This window comes from Giraffa tippelskirchi, chromosome 1 (assembly GCF_054371585.1).
Source record: "Giraffa tippelskirchi isolate mGirTip1 chromosome 1, T2T-mGirTip1v1.2.pri, whole genome shotgun sequence".
NCBI lineage: Eukaryota > Metazoa > Chordata > Mammalia > Artiodactyla > Giraffidae > Giraffa > Giraffa tippelskirchi.
The window spans coordinates 14,629,121-14,641,278 of NC_137275.1; the positions used below are offsets into that span (position 1 = coordinate 14,629,121).

The following is a 12,158-nucleotide window of genomic DNA, read 5'->3' on the forward strand; positions in this document are numbered from 1 at the left end:
TTTCTTTTGGTTCTATCATGATTGTTGTGAATTCTTGAAAAAGCCTTATGTTGTAGTAATGCAGTTTCTGGGTTTGTATTTTATATCACACTGGCTGATGGTGTTCTCGGTCATCTGTATATTGCTGTTTTTTTCTTCTGGTTCTTTGACCTATCACTGGAGGGAAGTATGTTGACATTCCATATTGTGATTAGTTTTCAGCAAGGGTGTCTGTGTGTGTTGAGGTTTTGTGATTTACATCTGTGCTAATTTAAAGGAATAGCTTTTTAATTTTTATTTTCATTGTTTTCGGCCGCACTGGGTCTTTGCCATGCCCAGGCTTGCTTAGTTGCCTTGAGCAGGGGCTGCTCTCTAGTTGCTGTGTGCAGGCTTCTCATCCCGGCGACTTATTGCAGAGCGCGTGCTCTAGGGCTCAGTGGTGATGGCTCATGGGCTGCAGAGCACAGGCTCAGTAGTTATGGCCCATGAGTTTAGTTGTCCCATGACACGTGGGATCTTCCTTGACCAGGGATTGAACCCACGTTCCCTGCCTTGGCAGATGGATTCTTAAACCACTGGACCACCAGAGAAGTCCTGAATTTTGTTTCTACGTGGTGTATTTTCAGATGTGTATTTGATTCAATCCGTTCCTAGGGGCTTTATCAACCCTTCCCTGAGGGGCTTCCCTGGTAGCTCAGACGGTAAAAGAATCTGCCTGCAATGTAGGTGACCCGGGTTCGATTCCTTGGTCTCAAAGATCCCCTGGAGAAAGGGAATGGCTACCCACTCCAGTATTTTTGCCTGGAGAACTCCATGGACAGAGGAGCCTGGTGGGCTACAGCCCATGGGATCGCAGAGTCGGACACAACTGAGCAACTAACGCTTAACTTCAGGGGCTTTATCATGGATTTGAACTTTCACTGGTTTGTTTTGAAGAGTTGATGAGGCCCAGAAAACTCCAGCCCTTTCAGACCTGCCTCAGATTGTTTGTCCTCTTGGTATCAGAGAAGGCAAAGCACCTTCCACCTTCTAGTGCTGGTCTGGGGCTGGACCTCCGAATCTCTCAGTGAGTACCCTTGGCTCTCTTGTGGTTCACGTGCTGGTTGCTCATACACATACATACCCTCTCAGTTGTTATTAACACTGCAGAGGTCTTACACCTGCTTAAATTGCGGGGTTCCTGAAACACATATTTTGATTAGGATATTATGCACAGGTTAAAAAAATTTTTTTATCCTACTTGCCCTGGCTGGTTTATGCTTTTAGAAGGGTGAGGATTAAGTGGTCAGAAATTTTACCAGTGGTGGTGGTTCACTTGCTAAGTTGTGTCTGACTCTTGCGACCCCCATGGGACGGTAGCCCACCAGGCTCCTCTGTCCATGGGATTTCCCAGGCAGGAATACTGCAGTGGGTTGCCATTCCCGTCTCCAGAGGATCTTGCTGACCTAGGGATTTTACTGAGAGCTTGAACTCAAGTCCCCTGCATTGCAGGTGGATTCTTTTACTGCTGAGCCACCAGGGAAGCCCATATACTACTAGATCCCTCTGTGAAACTTATCTGTTGAGTATCTTAGTAGACCTTAAGAAGCTTTTTGGTCCCATATATTTGTCATGCCTAAAGTGTTTTCTCAAATTTAAATGGGGAGTTTTTAATTCATAAACTGTTTCCGTGGTATAGCTGTGTGTATTACTTTGTGCTTCTCTGCCTTGAATGTCTCAAGTATGTGATTTTATTATATACACCAGTACCTTTTAACAGCAGTGTGCTAAATCCCTTCAAAATATTGATGTAGATTCAGAAAATATTTGTGTTCTGCCTGAGACTTTGCAACTTCCCTTTGTTTAAAAAAAAAAAAAGTTTCTGCTTTGGCTTTTGGCCAAAAGTAATAAAGTTTGTACCTGACCATAAATTCCCTGATTTCCCCCTATTCGTCTGCAAACAATTATCTTTTTTCCTGTCTGGAGACCAGAGCTCAGGACTGAACGACACAGTGGCTGGCTGTACTACATTCTAACACAGTCCTCTAGGTTCCTCCTCCTCCTCGCTTCATTTCTCAGTACGTATTTTAATGCAGTACTAAATCAGTGTGCTTTCTTAGGAGCCAGATTTATTGAATTGTAATTCATATGATAACTGACCCACTAGGTTTACAATCTATGATTTAGTAAATATAATAGAGTTGTGTCAAATCAGGGCTTCCCAGGTGGCATGAGTGGTAAAGAACCCTCCTGCCAATGCAGGAGACATAAGAGAGGTAGATTTGATCCCTGGGTGGGGAAGATCCCCTAGAGGAGGGCATGGCAACCCACTCCAGTATTCTTGCCTGGAGAATCCCAGGGACAGAGGAGCCTGGTGGGCTACAGTCCATGGTGTCGCAAAGAGTTGGACACAACTGAATTGACTACCACGCACATGCCAACATCACCATAATGTTTTGAGGTTCATTTCACCTGTACTGTAGTAGTTTTAATACTGAATAGTAGTCTTACATTGTTAGCCATTTACCAGTTGATCATTTCAGTTTCCAGTTTGGGGCCATCACACAAAATGCTGCCATGAATGTTCATCAACATTTCCATGTGAACATGTTTTCATGTATCTTGGGTGAGTTCACACAAGTGGAATTGCTAGTTTTTACAGTTATCCATGGGCTGTCCTATATTATATTCCCATCAGTGCAGGAGGAGGTTTCTGCTTTCTCATCGTCCTCTCCAACACTTTGTCTCTTTGATTACAGCCATTCTCTTGAGTGTGAAGTGGTATCTCATTGTGATTAAACCAGTGTATTTAACAGCATTTTTTCCCTAAAGGAAATAGTTGTTGGTTGTTTAGTCACTCATTTGTGTCTGACTCTTTGAGACCTCATGGACTACAGCACACCAGGCTTCCCTGTCTTTCACTTTTCTCCGAGTTTGCTCAAACTCCTGTCCATTCAGTTGGTGATGCCATCCAGCCATTTCATCTCTGTTGCCCCCTTCTCCTCCTGCCTTCAATCTTTCCCAGCATCAGGGTCTTTTCCAGTGAGTTGCCTCTTTGCATCAGGTGGCCAAAGTGCTGGAGCTTCAGTCCTTCCAGTGAGTATTCAGGGTTAATTTCCTTTAGGATTGACTGATTTGATGATCTCACAGTTCAAGGGTCTTTCGAGAGTCTTCTCCAACACCCCAGTCGAAAGCATCAATGTGCTTGGCCTTCTTTATGGTCCAAGGAAGTGGCTGCTCTCTAGTGGTGCATTCCTCACATTACACTTGGGAAAAGGGCATTAATAAGAAGCTTGAAGCTAAAATGTGTTAACATTTACATGCATTTCAGGTTGTGCCTGCATCGTTTAGCTCACTGAGTGCAATTTGAGGCCTGGGTCCAAAATGTTTTCCTAATTAGCTTTTTTAATAATCTTCAGAACCTGACTGTGGCTTTTACTTAATCCCTGGAGGTGCATTATGATCAAACCAAGTTTTTGTGCTTTGTATCTCATCTACTTTACATACTCACCGTCTCGTGGCATAAAGGTTTACACCTGTGGAGTGGCTAATGCCTATGAAGATGGGGAGGAAAAAGCCAGAGACAGTTCTGTTGACTCAAACTTACCACATCCTTTCAAACGACAGCCCGAGGAGTAAACAATTGTTACCAGTGGAACGAATGTAAATTCCTTTTAATGAACTGCACACAAATGGAATGTCTGGAGGTTCCTGGTATTTTCAGGTAACACTTTGTAAATATGCCTGTAGAGAGCTGTAAAACTTGAGAATGGGTCTCAGCTGCCCCAGGCTCTTGGGGCTCTCAAGCAATGAGAGCACTAGGCACATTAAAGATCGTGAAGAAATTGAGCTCAGGAAGGAACCTGGCCAGCCACTGGATTAAGGAATGCGTATTTGTGAAGTAAAGATGTGGCTTCAGGAAATTAGGGTAGAAGGAACTCTTTGGCCAACCCAGTACATATGTGAAATTTGAAAATTCCCTAACCTCTTAGGTAAATAGACCTAACTGCATTTTGCTCTCTTGACATGTTTGTAAAATGATCATGTATGTGTCTGTGTGTATATATACATACACACACACACACGCCTGAGTACAAAGTAGTAGAAAGCATGATGGATGGGCCGGCCCGCAGCTGACTTACTGCTTCAGTCAAATGGAGGCGAGAGGAGAGGCCGGGCCATCCACCTGTGACACCTGACTACACAGTAATTCTACAGTAAATGAACTTATGTTATCAGTTGGGTGGATAAGGGGGTATCAGATTTAGGGTAGGTGATACGTAGTTTATTTGACTTCAGGATACACAATGGATAGGGAAATTGACATTAGAGATTTAAAACAATTTTAAACACGCATCAGAACTTTAAAAATGTGGTAACGAATGTCGCCTTTCCAAGGATTCATATGTGAAAATTTTGATTAATCTGATGTCATCACTGCCAAAACAGAACTTACGGAGATACTATTATTTAGTGAGGACAGTTTTTATCCTCTGCCTTTGTTTTGGAACCAAGTCTGGTGAATTATATGAAGAGAATTGTTTAAGTCTTCCCAGAAAAACTATCATAAAGTAAGTAGGGCTGTGTGTATGCTTGCCTGTCCAGTTCTACAATTTTATAAACTTGTGATCAAGGGTGAGAAAGTGTGTAGAACCCGCCACCCGCCACCCGCCCCGATGATGATCTTGAGGGACAGTGATCTTTTAACTCATATTTAATAGGGAATGTTTGATCATTAATATTTTTACTGTATAGACTTTAGGATATCATTTATTTCAACTCCTTTTTTTGGTTACAGATGAGGAAATAAATACAGTACCCAACATTCAGGAAACTTGACAAGACAGAACAGGATAGTGGTTTTGCCTAGACACTGATGAAAGTGAGAGGTGTCCAGCCGGGGCCCAAGATACTCAAAGCCCTCAAAGTCTTCAGTTTCTGAGTTAAAATTTGAGTTAAAATTTTATTTGGTCCCTTTACTCAAACTTGAAGGACCCAAGGGGAATTCATGCTGCTACCTGTTTTAGCTATTTTATATTTGCTGATAATTTAACCTTTACGGGTTACTTTACATTGTTCGTAACTTTAAAACTTTTATGCTAATTTCTTTAAGGGTTTAGCACATCAGATTTTACTCTATTTTATTTTTTCAATTTGGCTGCACCACTTAACTTATGAGATCTTAGTTCCCCGGCCAGGGATTGAATGAACCCTGGCCGTGAAAGGGCAGAGTCCTAACCACTGGAGCACTCGTCCCTATTTCTCTTTATTAAGAAGAAAACCTGTTGATCTCAACAGTCACTGGAAGTATACTGTTGTCTTGACTAGTTCTGCTAAATGGTGTAAATCCACAGGACAACACGTATAGCAACATCAGATGGGGTCCCTCCTGTTGTGCGCCTTAAGTTTCTATGATGGCAAGATTCTCAGGACTTCCTGCTTTATAAAACCTAATTCCTGCTCACAATCCAGTCTTCCTGATTATCTCTAGTAAAATGCAAAAATAGTTAAATGTTAACAGTGTTAGGAGACTGGCTGTGGATGACATTTAAACAGCTTATAAAAGTCATTTTCTTTAGTTCTTTCTCAGCAAAATTTGCTTTATAACTTCAAGTCAATCAAGATCCGTATCATAACCTGAGTTTCATCTATTACTAGCTGCTTGACCATAGACATACGAGGCTAAATCTCATCATATGTAAAGCATGATAATGAAATGACTAATTCAAAAGGTTTTTAAAAGTATACACACCATGGGCCTTCTCTGCTGGACTATGGTAAAGAATCCACCTGCCAACCCAGGGGACATGGGCTTGATCCCTGATCCTGCAATATCCCACAGAGCAGCTAAGCCTGTGCACCACAGCTACTGAGCCCATACACCCTAGAGCCTGTGCCCTGTAACGAGAGAAGCCACTGTAATGAGAAGCCTGCTCATTGCAACTAGTGAGGAGCCCCCTCTCGCTGTGTAGAGAAAGCCCGGGGGCAGCAATGAAGACCCAGTGCAGCCAAAAAACAAAAATGACTACGGAAAGTACACAGCACACAAGGTTAACACACATTCTGACCATATTTCACTTTCCAGGTCTGTTGTGCAAAAGGGATGGATGTAGTGAATGAAAGGAAAAAAGACCAAGTGGCTCTGCTTTGCTGTGGGGAATTCAGGACCAATATACAGGCAGAAGAGGAATACTGTCCTCTGCCTAACAGATAAACTGGCTTATGCTATGCTGTCCAGCTTGAAATAATCTGATCAGTGTAGCTACAGTGGTTGGCTTTAAAATAGCATCTAGGTTAGAGAGGGCCACTGAAGGCCAGGACAATAGATGTTTGAATGGAAAAATACCTGATTTGAAGTCACCTGTCACCTGCATGAAGAAGAGACATGACATGCGGTTCAGAAGCAGGGCACCCTGACGTACGCTGTATGCCAACGTGCGTTCTGAATGGGTGGGAGAAAAATCTCACAGGGATGAAAGATTACAGTCTTCCCTTGCCTTTCACCTTTATTTAAAATCAAAAGACCGACTTCCCTGGTGGTCCAGTGGTTAAGATGCCACACTTCCATGGCGGCAACAAGACACAGGCTCAATCCCTGGTCCGGGAAGATGCCACATGCTGAGGAGCAACTAAGCCCGTGAGCCACAGCTGTAACTTCTGAAGCCCGCTCACCTCGAGCCAATGCTCGCGAAGCACCACAGTGAGAAGCCCACGTGCAGCTAGAGAGTATATCCCACTCGCCACAACTAGGCAAGGCGTGTGCAACAAAGAAGAAAGACCCAGTGAAGGAGGGAAAGACAACAGGACTAGTCAAGTAAGGCACGGGAGTGACGCATCACAATGAAATTTCAGACTAGGTCCATGTGGACCACAGAGAAACCTACGGTGAAATTCATCCTGTACCTCCTTCACCAGTATTTTACAGCTTCCAGTTCCATCCAGGATGAATGGCATTTGCTTGGACCAAGAAGTAAGTTTTAAAGATGAATGGAGCTTCAAACCCTAAGGACCCATGTCAGTGATCTGAATGGAGTTTCACTCACCAGTTTCATTGGCCAGCATCAGAAATGATGGGAAATGCTGTAAGCAGCTCGTGATGTCTCCCGAGGTGCAGGCAACGGAACAGACTTGGGAAGAGTCATGTAATCAAAAACCTAGTCCAAGTTTCTTAATTTACAAATGAGAAGGAAAACAATCTCACAGAAATGAGCTAAATATAGGACTACACACTCCACAGAATCAAACAGCAAGCAGCCAAATAAGTTTGTGGCAAAATGGTTAATTTCAGATGTCAAGAGAATGCAAATTGAGGTAGTAAAAGACTTTTACTTGGCAATCAAAGCGGGCAAGAATGCAAGCTCATCCACAGTTGGTATAAGCTTTTTGGGAAAAGTGGTTTGGTAACAAAAAAATTCTTTAATTGGTCTGTCTTTTGACCCAGACATTCCCCCTTCCAGAAATTTATCCTGTAGTAACACTTGTAAGGGCTTCCCTAGTCGCTCAGAGGGTAAAGCATCTGCCTGCAATGCAGGAGACCCAGGTTTGATCCCTGGGTCGGGAAGATCCCCTGGAGAAGGGAATGGCAACCCACTCTGGTACTCTTGGCTGGAAAATCCCATGGACGGAGGAGCCTGGTAGGCTACAGTCCATGAGGTCGCAAAGAGTTGGACATGACTGAGCGACTTCACTTTCACTTATTTTCAACACTTGTAAGAATGCAAGGCTATGTGGACCAAGAACCCTCAGTGCAGCACTGCTGGCAACAGCTGAATAACTGGGCCAGGGGCAGCTTCTGGGGGCTCAGATGGTAAAGAATCTGCCTGCAGTGCAGGAGACCTGGATCCGATCCCTGGGTCAGGAAGATTCCCTGGAGGAGGGAATGGCTACCCACTCCACCATTGTTGCCTAGAGAATTCCATGGACAGAGGAGCCTGGCGGGTTACCATCCATGGGATCACAAAGAGTCATGACTGAGTGACGATCACACCAGGGCGGCTTGCGTGCATAAAGGGGTAATGTTTTAAGTAAATGGTTTATCTTTACTTGCACAATATTTTACAGCCAAAATGGTTAATATAGGACATAAAGTGGGGAAAAGTCTGAATATAGTTCATCTAAATTTGTGTTTAAAATAATGTTTTAAGTGCCCAAAAGTCCTTGGAAGGAGATGCATCAGACTTGATGGTGGTTTACTCTGGGGAGGAAGGGATCAAGTCGACTTGCTCTTAAGACTTTTTTTGCTCTGTGTTGTTCTGTGTCATCTGACTATTTGTAAATCAGTTTGAAAACAATCTTTTAAAAACTTCCAAAACGGGGTTTCCCTGGTGGCTCAGTGGTAAAGAATCTGCCGGCCAATGCAGGGGACACGGATTTGATCCCTGGTCTGGGAAGATCCCACATGCAGGAAGGAATTAAGGCTGTGCACTACAACTGTTGAGCCTGTCCTCTAGAGACACGGCTACTGAAGCCTTCGTGCCTAGAGCCCGTGCTCTGCAACAAGAGAAGCCACTGCAATGAGAAGCCTACAGCTAGAGAGTAGGCCCTGGTCGCCGCAACTACAGAAAAGCCCTCACACAGCAATGAAAACCCAGCACAGCCAAAATAAATTAAAAATTTTAAAAATTCCAAAATGATACTTATAGATATGTAGGCTTCGGACAGCTGCAAAACCACTCTACCCAGTCACTTATTCCCTTGAGATGCTTGTAAGTCCTCAGTTGTGACCTTGTGTACCCACCTGCAGGAGAACTCTCTTCAGAGACTACAGAACAAAGATGAGAAAGCAGGGAGTTGAATAGTTAACTAAAGACCTTTTCCTAAAGCCCATGCAACTGAGTACAATTGATTTTCCAATAGCAGTGTGTAGATACGTAGAAGTGTATCTGTGTGTGTGGCACAGGTGATAATTTACAGGAATATTAAGCAGTGGAGAGATGCAAACCCATAATTGTTTCTGTCTCCTACATGTGAAATAAGGTAAATGAGATGTTGGCGCTGGGCCCCAGGAATAGAGAAGGGTGATATAAAGCACTTATCTGAAGCAGGCACATGGTCTTTTCAAGCTATAACAGAATTGTTTACAGAGTATTTCAAGGCCCGCCCTCCAGTCTGTCCAAAGGGCACAGGTCTTTATTATCAGAGCCTAGATGTCTCGCTAGAGTTTTGGCTTTCAGCTGAGCATGGTCTGTGGAGAAACCACAAACCCTGAAAGAAGCCTAAAACAAAACACGCTAGACTGTACAGTTATCTAATCACAACCACAACAGCAGATAAACCTCTGATTATATTTGGGTAAAGACCCGCTGGCCTCCAGAGTTGTTTAAAATGGATTGAAGAGTTTTGAACACCACTCACGGTCCTAATTTAAAGTGGCCTGGACTGTGACAATTCACATTCCTGCCAACCATGGCAAATAGTGAACAAATATTCATTTAAATAACAGGCTCCAAAAGTGCCTAAATACTTATGAAAAGACAAAAGGACACCCAGAGGGGTTTGTGTCTTACCTTCAAGGTGCTGCCGGTGATGAGGAGGAAAACTGTCTTCCAGTGTCTGGCAAACAGTCCCTACGTACCTTGAGATACCAAAAGCAGAAACTGCCAAGACGTTGGTAGAAGCTGGCCTACTTAAGACTCAACAAACTTTGTTTAAAAATGCTATAATAAAAACTGCAAAGCAAAAGATAATTTGGAGAGAAGTATTAACAACATAGTAAGAGGTTAACATCCTGAATATATATTATAAATCAAAACGAAAAAGATGAATATCCTGGAAGAGTAATTTTGTTTGTTTTTTAAACTGCTCAGCATCCTCTTCCTTCATTAATGAAATGCATCTTAGTGGTGAACTCATTCCATACAACTTAAATGAAAACTTACCCCGTATCTACCCAGCTAGGCTCTCTTGAATTGGGTCTAGAGTATTGGTCCCGTAACCTCTGCACTACAAATGGCAACTTCATATGTAACGAAAAACATACTCAGCACCGTAAGAATGAAAATGTAAACGAAGATATCAGATTTCCCACCGATCAAATTGGGTCACTTTTTCTTGTTTTCCAAACATAATACCCATGGTTAGTAAAGGGCCAGATTATCAGTGTATGCTAAAACCTCTAAGTGAAACATGGTTGGTACAAGGCAAGGCCCATATTTATGAGTTTTGGTGACTGTATCCTCACCACAGACTTGAAGTTAGCAACACTAATAGGAGGACACATAGGGAAAAACAAATCCAAGATGTAGGACATTGTATTAAAAAGTGTGTTTTTTGCTGCTGCTGTTGTTCTGGACTAATAAAGAGACCTAATGACGAATTGTAATGCCCGAAACTTAGACTGAGTCCTGGCTTGGGGAAAAAAACAACTGTTTTAAGACCTTTTCAAGGGATGATTATAGAAATTCGAGTCTGAACTGAATATTAGATGTTGAGAAATTTTCTTCACTGCTATAATGACATTGTGATTCTGCTGGAAAATGTCCTAGGAAATGCACACTGATGTTTTTAGAGGTGAAATATAAGACACATGCACCCATTTACATAAAGAAAATACGGGGAAATACTGTTGAATCTGCCCAACTAGCTTGCTTCAGGGATGGCTGTGGAAGCATCCTTTATACTAACTCCAAATTAGAGATAATCTCAGGGTTTAGCAGGGTAGTTGGTATTAAAGAAACTGGTTACAAACATACAATGAACAACTATGGAAAATTCATAATAGACAAGCTATGACATGGCAAGGTTTTGTGAAAATTCAGACCCGTCTTTTAAGGCCTAGTTCAAGTGATAGCTCTTGTCTGAGCTTCTCTTAATCAGGACTACATCACCCCCTTTTCCCCCACTTGCCACTGCACTTACCAGCATCATTGCTGAATGTCAACTCTACTGTAAGCTTGCCAAGGGTAGGTAGGTCCCTGTTTATTCATGGACTGATAAAAGTAGAGGTCAGCCCAACGTAAGGAAGAACAAAAAATCTAGGAGAGGTGGGTAGCAAAGTCTTTAACAGTGTCCAGTCAGGGACTGAAAGGTCACTTGTGGGAATACTGTGGTACAGTGGGGGAGGGAAGAAAGGAAGTTTAAAAAAGCCACCAGTCTGAGTGTTTAAGGCAGAAGCACTAAATGAAGCACTCTCTGTACACCATCTAATGGGCTCCTACCTTACTAAGTAGATACCAAATCGGTTTACATTGATGAGAAATGCCCAGACAGGTTAACTAACTTGCCTATGGTCACACAGCAGACCAGAGAGCCAGGATTTGAACTAGACAGTCATATTTCAGCATGTAGAGTATTATTCCTTTTGGAGTGGCACAGGGAAGGGAAACCAGATGGCCTTTAGAGTCTTTCCAGTGTCAACATTCTACAAATATGTCCACCCACACCCGGCAAACTACAGAGACGCGAATTTGGTCATTTGCACCTGGCAGTTGATGTTAGGATAAGCAACCTAGTACTGGTGGTGTCAGGCTTGTCTGTGAATGAGGGCTTGCAACTAAACTGAACAGAAGGATTCGCTACCCTCTCCCCGCCCCTTTCCCATTTCAACAAAACATACTGTGAATAAGGGCAAATTATTCCACGTGAGACTCTCCTGGGCTGTGAGTGGTAACTACCTATAGCAATTTTAGGAATTCCTTTACAATTACAGGCAAAGTGAAAGCATGCATTCCACGCCAATGATTTCTCTAAATTTTTATTAATTTTTTTTTTTTTTTTACACAGCTCGATCCTCTAGTGAAAAGTAAAGAATCTGAAGACGAACAAGTCAATTACATGTTTTTTTAAACAGCAATGAATCCTCATTACAGAGAACAATAAACAAAAGATCTGTGGCACATTATCTTTGGAAAGATCTTTTGCAAATTTTTCTTCTAAAAAAAAAAAACTATAATTCTCACAGATCACGTATGTCTCTTTCAAAGGACTATACAAGGCAGCTAAATTTTATTCACAAAAGCCCCAGGTCGCAGTTCCATTGCTGAAGTAGATAAAACACATTGAGTCCTCCTTTTCTCTGTGTTGCACAACTTCCCATTGGGCACGTCACTGCTTCCCTATCCTACGTACAAAATCACTGTGTGGACTAGATAGCTGGCACCTTATTACACAATAATTAAAGAAAAGTTCATATTATTTTAGAGATAGACCAGTGATCTTCATTGATCGACTGGACGATTTATTCTGTTTTAAACAATTTTAAT

General features: G+C 42.4%; 1 long non-coding RNA gene across 1 annotated transcript; it reads right to left on the reverse strand.

Moving 5' to 3' along the window:
• On the reverse strand, positions 1 to 4,914 carry LOC145542443 (uncharacterized). Its single transcript, XR_014079856.1, has 2 exons — positions 1,425 to 4,914; positions 1 to 814 (listed from the first exon to the last, which is right to left on the reverse strand). It is a non-coding gene; the product is annotated as an uncharacterized LOC145542443 (long non-coding RNA).
• Between the last annotated feature and the right edge of the window lie 7,244 nt (positions 4,915 to 12,158).